At 43.4% G+C, this 10,436-nt stretch overlaps 1 pseudogene; it reads left to right on the forward strand.

The window, feature by feature from the left end:
* Positions 1-5,297: 5,297 nt before the first annotated feature.
* LOC113927988 lies at positions 5,298-8,866 on the forward strand (annotated as a pseudogene).
* The last annotated feature ends 1,570 nt before the right edge of the window (positions 8,867-10,436 follow it).

Here is a 10,436-nt window from a genome sequence, read left to right on the forward strand (position 1 = left end):
CATTTTAATTGCAGTATAGTTGGCATACAGTGTATGTTAGTTTCAGGTGTATAATAAAGTGATTCAACAATTCTCTGGTAACCATCAGTTTGTTCTCTACAGTTGAGTCCATTTTTTGGTTTGTTTCTCATTTATTCTTTATCTTGTTTGTTTGTTTCTTAAATTCTACATATGAGTGAAATAATTTGGTATTTGTCTTTCTCTGAGTTATTTCACTTAGCATGATAACCCTCTAGATCCATCCATGTTGTTGCAAATGGCAAGATTTCACTCTTCTTTATGGCTGAGGAATATTCTTTTGCATATTTATCTCACATCTTCTTTATCCAATCATCTGTCAGTGGACACTTGGTCTGCTTCCGTAATTTGGCTATTGTAAATAATGCTGCTATAAGCATATGGGGGGATATATCCTTCTGAATTAGTATTTTCATATTCTTTGGGTAAATACCCAGTAGTGGAATTATTGGATCATATGGTAATTCTATTTTTAACTTTTTGAGGACTCTCCATACTGTTTTCCACAGTGGCTGCACCAGTTTGCATTCCCATCAACAGTGCACAAGGATTCCCTTTTCCCGACATCCTCACCAACACTAGTTGTTTCTTGTGTTGTTGATTTTAGCCATTCAGACAGGTGTGTGATGATATCTCACCATGGTTCTGATTTGCATTGCCCTGATGGTGAGTGACGCTGAGCATCTTTTCATGTGTCTGTTAGCCATCTGCATCTCTTCTTTGGAGATATGTCTGCTCATGTCTTCTGTCCATGTTTTATTTATTTATTTATTTTTAAAAGATTTTATTTATTTGACAGAGAGAGACACAGCGAGAGAGGGAACGCAAGCAGGGGGAGTGGGAGAGGGAGAAGCAGGCTTCCCTCTGAGCAGGGAGCCTGATGGGGCCTAAATGACCCGAGCCAAAGGCAGACGCCTAACGACTGAGCCACCCAGGCGCCCCTGTCCATGTTTTAATTGCATTACTTGGTTTTTGGTGTTAAATTGTATCAGGTTTTTTTTATATATTTTGGATACTAACCTTTTATTGGACATGTCATTTGCAAATATCTTCTCCCATTCAGTATGTTGTCTTTTAGTTTTGTTGACTGTTTACTTTGCTGTGCAGAAGCTTTTTATTTTGATGTAGTTCCAATAGTTTATTTTTGCTTTTGTTTCCCTTGTCTCAGGAGACAGATCTAAAAAAATGTTGCCATGGCCAATGTCAGAGAAACTACTGCTTGTGCTCTTTTCTAGGATTTTTATGGTTTCAGGTCTCACATTTAATCCATTTTGAGTTCATTAATCCTTACTCCATTTTGAGTTTATTTTGTGTATGGTGTAAGAAAGTGGTCCAGTTTCATTTAGTTCTTGTCTTACTTGACCAAACAGCAAACTTCAGCTCTGTTAACCACTCCCTAATTCCTGAAATTTTGCCTTGCTGTACTGGTCAGTGTTCTCCAGAGTAACAGAACCAATATGATATAGGTAGGTAGGTAGGTAGATGATAGATTTTGTATAAGGAAACAGCTCACATGACTATGGAGACTGACAAATTCCAGGATCTGCCGTTGGCAAGCCAGAGACTCAAGAGAGCTGATGGTATAATTCCAGTCTGAAGGCCTACAGGATAGAGACCCAGGAAGCGCGGATGTTTCAGTCTGAGCCCAAAGGCAGGAAAACAAACAAACAAAAAAACATGTCCAGCTCAAGGAAGTCCAGCAGGAGGAACCTCCCACTCACTTACCAGAGGGTCAGCCTTTTATTCTATTCATGCCTCTAACCGACTTGATGGGGACTCCCACATTGGGGAGGGCAATCTGCTTTACTCAGTCCACTGATTCAAACGTCAACTTCATCCAGAAACACCCTCACAGATCCTAGAATAGTGTCTGACCGAATGTCTGGCACCAGGTGACCCAATCAAGTTGACACATAAAATTAACCATCACATTTGCCCTCTGAGATATACCACCACTTATTTCTCCTACTGTTTGCCTGCTATCCTTACTCGGTCTCTGCAGGTGGCTCCTCTTGTGTCTCACTAGTCCTCAGTGCTCTGTTTGGGGTATTTTTCCTTCAGCCTCCTCTCCCTGGGGGATTTTAGTCTCCCTTATGACCCCTGGGGCTATCTGTACACATTTGTATCGCCAGCCCAGGTGCCACGTCTGAGCTCTCACCTCCATGTGGAGAAGCCTCAAAGCCCTTGTGAGTAGCTGTCTCATGTCCCGATGTGGGTAGCAATTTCATAAGATCACTTGATAGGGCATTTCTTTTTGTCACAAGTGTCAACCTCAACGCTTACTTGAGTATACTTCACACATGGATTTTTCCACAACTGTGTGTGAAAGATCTTGAGTCAACAGCTCTTCTGCTCCAGCACTTATGCTCTCCCAGTTTGCGAATATTTATCTTGACAGCCAATCTAGTGGATGTTGGAATGGAGGTAGGTCTGATATCATGTGCCACACTTACCGCCTTCGGGCATCGTGGTAGAGTAAATTCTCAAATCCACCTGATAACAGTTGAATTCCTAAAAGCAGCTATCTAGGACTACTTTAATTATTTCCAACCATTGCTACGGGAGATGATGTCCAGAAGACTATCCGGAAAAATTAAAATGTGTGTGGACCGTGGAGGGGAGCATACTAATTAGCATGCACAGGGACTCACTCCATGCAATTTTCTTCTTGGCATTATCAAACTCAACAATCCTAAAACAGAAATTCATGCTTGACCAATAGGTTCCCCCGTTTTCCTCTTCCTGAGTTACTTCAGTGAATAATCTCACTGAGATCATTGTCCAAGGCAGAAGCCCAGTCATCACCTTAACTCCATGCTCTCTTTCATCCCCACATCCAAACAGTCAGAAGTCTTGCTCAATACACCTGCTAAATGTCTGTGAAATCCTTCACTTCTCCCCACCCCAACTGCCAATGCCTTAATTCAGGCCATCTAACCTCTTGCTTGGATTATTGGAATTACTTAAGTGACCTCCCTGGATCCTCTGTCTTCCCCCTCTAACCTACCGTCCACACAACAACCAAATTGATCTTCCCAAAACAGAGGAAAATGTCGCTCCCTCCAATTATAACCTCCAGTGATGGTTCCCTGTTCTTAGGATAAGGCCCTAACTCCATAGTAGGGGCTGATCACTTTGTCAGCTGCATCTTCTCCACTCCCACCAATGTGTGTGCCCTTGGGCAAGTGATGTAATCTCTCATTGCCTCCATTTTCTCATCTATAAAATGGAATTATAACAGTTGAATTAACAAGAGTTAATTATTTTAAAGTGCGGGTAACAATGCTAATTATCATTAACTAATATTATTCCTTCTCTTTAGGAACTCTACAATCCAGTCACACAGAATGCCTTTTACTTCTTCAAGGAGGCCATGCTCTCTCTCACCTCCATGGCTTTCCACTTTTCTCTACCCAGAACACTTCTCCCCTCCCCAGCCCTACTCTCCCCTCACCCTTAACCTGGTGACCCCCAGGTTGTCCTTCAGGTCTTAGTTTAGATGTCTAATGCTCTAGGAAGCCTATGTCCCTTATACTGTGCCTTTCTGTGTCCTCTTGACTCCCAGTACTATTTCCTTTTTTTTTTTTTTTTTAAGTAGTCTCCATGCCCAGTGTGGAGCCCAACATGGGGCTTGAACTCACGACCCTGAGATGAAGACCTGAGCTGAGATGACAGTTGGCTGCTTAACTGGCTGAGCCACCCAGGTGCACCCCCAGTAGTATTTCTATGTAAACACCTGTTATTCTGTGTGTTCTCCAGGATGAGTCGCATAAGGTCATAGATTGTGGTAATGCTAGAATCTAGCACAGTGGCTGGCACGTAGTAGGTATTCAGCAGTAAATATTTATGGAACAAATGAATGAATGCTGAGAACTTCCCCAGGGGTTCAGAAGCTAACTTCTCCTTAGAAGAGCAAAGAAAGGCGAATAATCCGGCCCCCTCATATTTAGGCAGCTGAAGGGGAGGTAGTAGAGGTTCTATTTTCCATTCCCCACATTTCAGGACCTGTTGCAGAAGGGTAAGGAGATTCTTCTTTTTTTTTTCTCAAATTTTTATTTAAATTCTAGTTAGTTAACATATTGTGTAATAGTGGTTTCAAGAGTAGAATTTAGTGATTCATGACTTACATATAACACCTGGTGCTCATCGTAACAAGTGCCCTCCTTAATACTCACCTCCCTCCATCAAACTTCAGTTTGTTCTCTATTTTTGAGCCTCTTATGGTTTGCTTCCCTCTTTTTTTTTCCCCTTCCCATATGTTCATCTATTTTGTTTCTTAAATTCCACAAGTGAAATCATATGGTATTTCTTTCTCTGACTTATTTCACTTAGCATGATACACGTTCCATCCATGTGGTTGCAAATAGCAAGATTTCATTCTTTGTGATAGCTGAGTAATATTCCATTACACACACACACACACACCCCACATCTTCTTTATCCATTTATCAGTTGATGGACAGTTGGGCTCTCTCCATAGTTTGGCTATTGTTGACAATGCTACTATAAACATCAGGGTGCATGTACCCCCTTCAATCTGTATTTTTGAACCCGTTGGGTAAATACCTAGTAGTGCGATTCCTGGGTCATAGGGTGGTTCTATTTGTAACTTTTTGAGGAGCCTCCATACTAAGGAGGTTCTTCGAATGGGAGTAGGAAGATAGTTCCTGCCACTCTGTGGGGGTTGTACACTTGGAAACAGATCTCATGACTAGAGACATTCACCGGGAAATCAGCCTGCTCTCAAGGTCAGCCCCTGAGCTGTACCTGGTGGCCTCTGAGTCCAGAGAAGTTGCCAGCTCCCAGGTCACACCACGCCTGGGAAGGATTCTCCGAAACGATTAGGAGGCTACCTAGGACAACCTGTGGCCATGCTGGAAAAAACCAGAGCCGGCTTGTATGGTGGGAACCTCCTGGGTGGGAACCTTGTATCCCAAGAGGGAGGGCTAATATCCAGATGCACGTGGCTCAGAATGAAATGTGGTTCACACCATCCAGCACTAAGGCTCCAGGCCTGGAGAGATGCCCAGTACTCCAGCCACAGTGCCCATTCCCACTCTCGTTAGAGGACTCCTGTAGGAAGACGGCTTGAGTAAGCATGATGGGCACACTGATGGCCCTGCCGAGGACTGAGGCTCTGCTGCTGTTGACTATATCCCTGTCCTCCGCCAAGGATCCATCTGCACTCATGGCTATGGAAACTCAGGTCACTGAAGAAGTGGGGATGCAGGGGGTGGCATGGCATCTGCCTTCTCCCTGGGCCTCTGGCCCCAGTGGTGATGGGGCTGATGGTCAGCAGCAAGTTTGTTGAGAAACTGGAGATTCTGAAAGTGTTCGTGATTCCAAAGGTGACTCAGTGTGGCCTAGAGTTGTGGGGAGGGCCGCTCTGCCTCTGCAGGGACACCACTGCCATCCTGCCGAGCAATTCCAGAGCGCCAGGAAGGAGACGGCACCCTTGGCCTGACTCGTGGCTTTTTCCACGAAAACTGGGAAGACCCAGGGTGAGAAGGCCTTAGGAATCAACCATGTGGGGAGATGCCAGTGACGTTCTGGTAAATGTTTAACTGGCTATCCCAGTGGGGTCAGGGGGCTCCGATTTGTGGCATTCTGGCAAATTTCCATGGTGTAAATAATCCCACCGTGACTGATTTCAAACTACCAACATGGGAGTTAGGAAGCAATACACACAATCAGCTCTTGCAAGTCAGGGCACCACTGGGAGAGGTCTGGGTAAGGAGCTGAGGAACCGAGAAGAGCCACAGGTCAGGAGAGTCCTCACAGCTAGGCATAAACTCACGAAGGCACATGTCCTGGAAACCTGCCCAGTCCCACCCCCCACCCAAGGCTCAGTGTGGTGTCAATGCTTCTTTTAGACACATTTGGTTGTGCCTACCTGAAGCTCCCTCAGTGGTCACCTAGTTGACTGCCTACATAGGGCAATGGTGGTCTTATGCAGTTCTGAGGGGGTCTTCTGGACCTGCCTTCCATGCTGTGAGGGACCAAACTTGCCTCAGAGATGCCCTTGAAGGCCTCTGGCTAGAGCTAGGGAGAGGCTGATCTCCAAAGAGCTGGTCCCTACATCCTAAGTGGAGGCAAATGGCCGGAGAACACTCTGGCAAACCCAGGTCCTGAAGGTATGAAATTCCAGCTTTATATCTTGGGAGTGGATGCAGTCTGGAGTTTGAGGAATGTGAAGACACATCCAACATGCTAGCTCCATAGGTAGCACTGCTCAGCCCCTCCCACAGTAATCTGGGAAAACCTTTGTGGGAAGCTTTTGACCCCTCCTAGAACAGACTGTAGGCTCACAGCAGCTTTTTTTTTTTTTTGGTCAGGGCCATACCCCAAACACATAGAGCAGCACCTAGTCAAAAATAGGTATTTAATAACTATTACTGAATCTACTGGAAACATCCAGAATTCAAATGGCTACTGGATGACAAAAAAGTTACACCAGATTAAAGTGTTCACAGAGCCCAAAGGGAAGTGGGTAGTAGAGACAGCGGGTCTGGAAATTGGATCTGAGGTGGGGATCTGCTTTAGAATTTGGTAAAGCAAACAAGAAGCAGGATATGATGCATGGAAATTAAAGTAGTGAGCTCTGGTAACCCCTAGTGGGTACACTGTTCGGGGGTGCTGAAGACAGGAGAAATACAGCATGTATTCACTGAGCACCTACTACAGACCCAACCCTCTCCTGGAATTCGTATGCTCTTCTAAACTAACGAAATTAGTTGAACAAGACAGTTCATTATTTCTCAATACAAGGCCCGTCTTCTCCCCAGAAGCCCCTACTCCTACTGCCTCAACTCCCATTTATAGAAAAAGCTAAAGGAAGTGACCAAATGGGAAGCTGAACTGGTGTCCAGAAGAACAAGCTCTTGGCCTACTGTTACCAGTGGCAGCATTCTGCTCAAATCAGGTCCTGTACCTGTTAACAAGACTGCATCTCTTGGTGGGGGACAGTGATTACATGATTCTCTTTACTTTCGTAGGTTCTGAGCTTAGGACCACAATGCAAGTTAAATGTTCCTTCTCTTAATTTCTGTGTCAAATAGAGTTGTTAGGATTCTTTAGAGGCCTAGAATGTGTTTTGAGAACATATTTAGGGCATCGCTAAGTTTCTAGGATGCCCTTAGCTATGAAGTGGGGAGATTCTATCCAGAGTCAGGACGTAAAAAGCAAACGGACAGCTGGAGAGAATTGCCCATCGCAGGCACTCTTTGCGGCTGTGGTGACTGCCTGGATAGTCGTTCAGAGGAAAAAGTAGTGAGAGAGAAGGGCTGGAGAGAGATAACAAGGGGCTTTAGGCCTTTCTCTAAAAAGAGCAGCTTCCAATTGGAGAAGCAGATGACGAGTATCCAGCTATGGAACCCACAAAGGGGAAAGTGCCCCACCCGGGGCACAGTCTGAGTGCTGAGATGAAGCCCGCCCGGAGGTGCAGTAAGCCCTTTCTAGGCTAACGTAATCAGACGTATATGGGACACCTGCCACTCACTGCAAAGCGCTTCACAGAGCAGGCTGGCTGTATTCATCTGTGTTATAAAGCTGACTCTGAAACAAACCCTTCCTACCCAGTTTCTCCGAGTCCTGTTGTAGAGAACATGCCTTTAATTAGAGTCAGACTACACAGTGGTGGGGCTCAGCTATACTGTGGTTTGGTGCTGCAGGCAGAAAAGTTACCATGTATTTTTCTAAGCAAGCAAAATGTAGATGTTTAATATCAGGTATCTCTCCAGGGAAAGAACATCCTGTAGCTCAGAGAAATGATGCAAAAGTTTGGGCTAGTTTTTGGTTTGTCTTCTAAAAATAGAACATTCAGGTTTTTGCTTGTGAGCAGCGGGGGTAATTGGGATAATTATTTAGGCCTCACAACTGCTTGTCAGGGTTTTTAAGGGATGAAGAGATTGAGGCTCAGGAAGGTTGAGTAACTTGCTCAAGGTCACACAGTTACAAATGGCAGGGCTGGGATTCAAACCCAGCTAGTCTGACTTTTAAATGTTTTCTTTTGCTTAGGCCTGTATTTAAGAGCTCAACTTTCTTGTGTGCCACACTGGAGAAGAACGTGGTATTCTGAAAGCAGAGGTTATAAGTCACCCTGTGTCTAGCAGCTGAAGGAGGGAATGGTCAGTCTGTGAGATTATTAGTCTCAGCAGATGGCCTTCAGGCTCTTCCAGTCAAGATGTTTCTTCTTCTTCAGGGATCTTTGCTCTAACGATAAGAATGTTCACTGCAACATTGTTTTTAAGCGTAAAAAGTGGGAGTCATTGGTCCCTAACATGCCCAACAGCTCCTGGGTGTCCTGTGGTTCTTATCAGTTACCATGGGACCTTGGAGGGTTGCCACCACCACCACTGAGGGCAAGGAGATACAAGTGTGAGAACGTCAAAATGGGACAATATTTTTGTAAATATCTAAAAAACAAAAACAAAAACAAAAACCCAACCAAAAAACAATGCTATGCAAGAACTAATTACTTGTATAAACTACACACCTCGTGCTGTTTTCTAGCATCCAAGACAACTTAGGAGGATTTCTGTGGCAATGAAACATATTTTACCGGAAATGAAGTTGATTTTTTCAAGCTCCCAAATGTAAATGTAAATGGCTATTCATACAAAGTAATAGTTGCACTTTTGCTTGGGTGGTTGGGAGATCATTTTATCTTGGATACTCTGCCATAGGATTTGTGGAATTGGGAGCCTAACTGATTTCATTCTTATTTCAGTACATATTGTTGGACATTCGATGGAAGTGGTTATCTTATAGATTCTTATGGAACCAGACTTACAAGACTATTACTAATAAAACATTTAGGAAAATAGTTACAACCATAAACATTTTTTAAAAGAAACAGACTGAGGGACACCTGGGTGGCTCAGTTACAGTTAGTTAAGTGTCTGCCTTTGGCTCACGTCATGATTCCAGGATTCTGGGATCGAGTCCCACATCGGGCTCCTTGCTCAGCGGAGAGTCTGCTTCTTCCTCTCCCTCTGCCCCTCCCCCTGCTTGTGCACCCTCTCTGTCAAATAAATAAAATCTTTAAAAAAAAATTTAAAAAAATAAAAAAATAAAAGAAACAGACTGAGCCTCCTTGATTTTAATAAAGAACTCACAGTATGTGGATTTCCAGACTTTCCTTTTTCCTTCTTTGCATACCATTTTATGGGTTCTATGTGATTTTGTTATTTTTATTTTGTTGTTTTAGTTAAAAGTACATATTCTGAGATTTATGTAATAGGACTTTCTTTGAGAGCTGTATAAAAAAAAGTAAAAGGTTTAAAGCAACCCAGATCAAAAACAGACTGGAAAAACAAATTATGGTACAAACACACAGTGGAATAATAGGCAGCTAGAACAAAGAGGAAGTTCCTTGTGTTCTGATATGGAACCATCACGCAAGATATATCTGAAAAAAAGCAAGGCATAGAATAGTGTACAGTCTGTCATAATTCGTTTTAAAGAAGGGAAAAGACTATGTATGTGTATTTTGTTTGTGCAGTCAGAGAAGATCTCTGGAAGGATACCCAAAGAACTGGTAACACTCATCAGCACTGTGCCGGGAAGTGGTCACTGGGGGACAAGGGTGATAGGATTTTCACTTTCCATCCCTTTGTACCTTCTGATTTTAAAGCATGCAACCATATTACCTATTCAAAAAATGTATATCTGTAGTCTTCTAAAAGTGAATTATGATGTGAGCTTAAAAAAAGGGGTGTCTGGGTGGCTCAGTCAGTTAAGTGGCCAACTCTTGGTTTTGGCTCAGGTCATGATCTCAGGGTCCTGAGATCGAGCCCCGTGTCAGGCTCCATGCTCAGTGGGGAGTCTTTTTGAGGATTCTCTCTCCCTCTCCCTCCACTTTGGCATGCTCTCCCCCGACCCCCCACCTAAAATAAATACATAAATCTTAAAAAAAACAACCCAACAGAATATACAAAAATTTATATATGCCCACACAATCATATACACAAAATACATGTACAGGGGAAATTCAGTGTTACATCAAGATGCTAATAATCTTTTATTTTTAATAATCTTTATCAGGATTTTTATGATGTGGTTATGATGATGTACGTTTAACTCACTTCCACCATGACTGCACCAGCGTTCCAACCAGTAATCAAGTTCCAGAGATGGAAATGAAGATTAGGACTCTGGGTTCCCAATATTTTCAGAATACTCAACAAAGGAAAATATCTACAGTCCCTAAAATGTTGGTGAGTCAATACTTCCCAATCCTTAATGAAAACACAGGGCATATAAATAAAGAACTACAAAGTATGGTTCTCCAGGTAGACAGTAAAAAGGGTAGCAAACTGCTAAATGACATAATGTGCAGTTTCCTAATCCTACGAGAGAGCTCCCTGTTTCAAATCACTACTCTTCAGCTTCCTGTTTCTTCTCTCATTCTCCTCACT

Source organism: Zalophus californianus, chromosome 7, assembly GCF_009762305.2.
Source record: "Zalophus californianus isolate mZalCal1 chromosome 7, mZalCal1.pri.v2, whole genome shotgun sequence".
NCBI lineage: Eukaryota > Metazoa > Chordata > Mammalia > Carnivora > Otariidae > Zalophus > Zalophus californianus.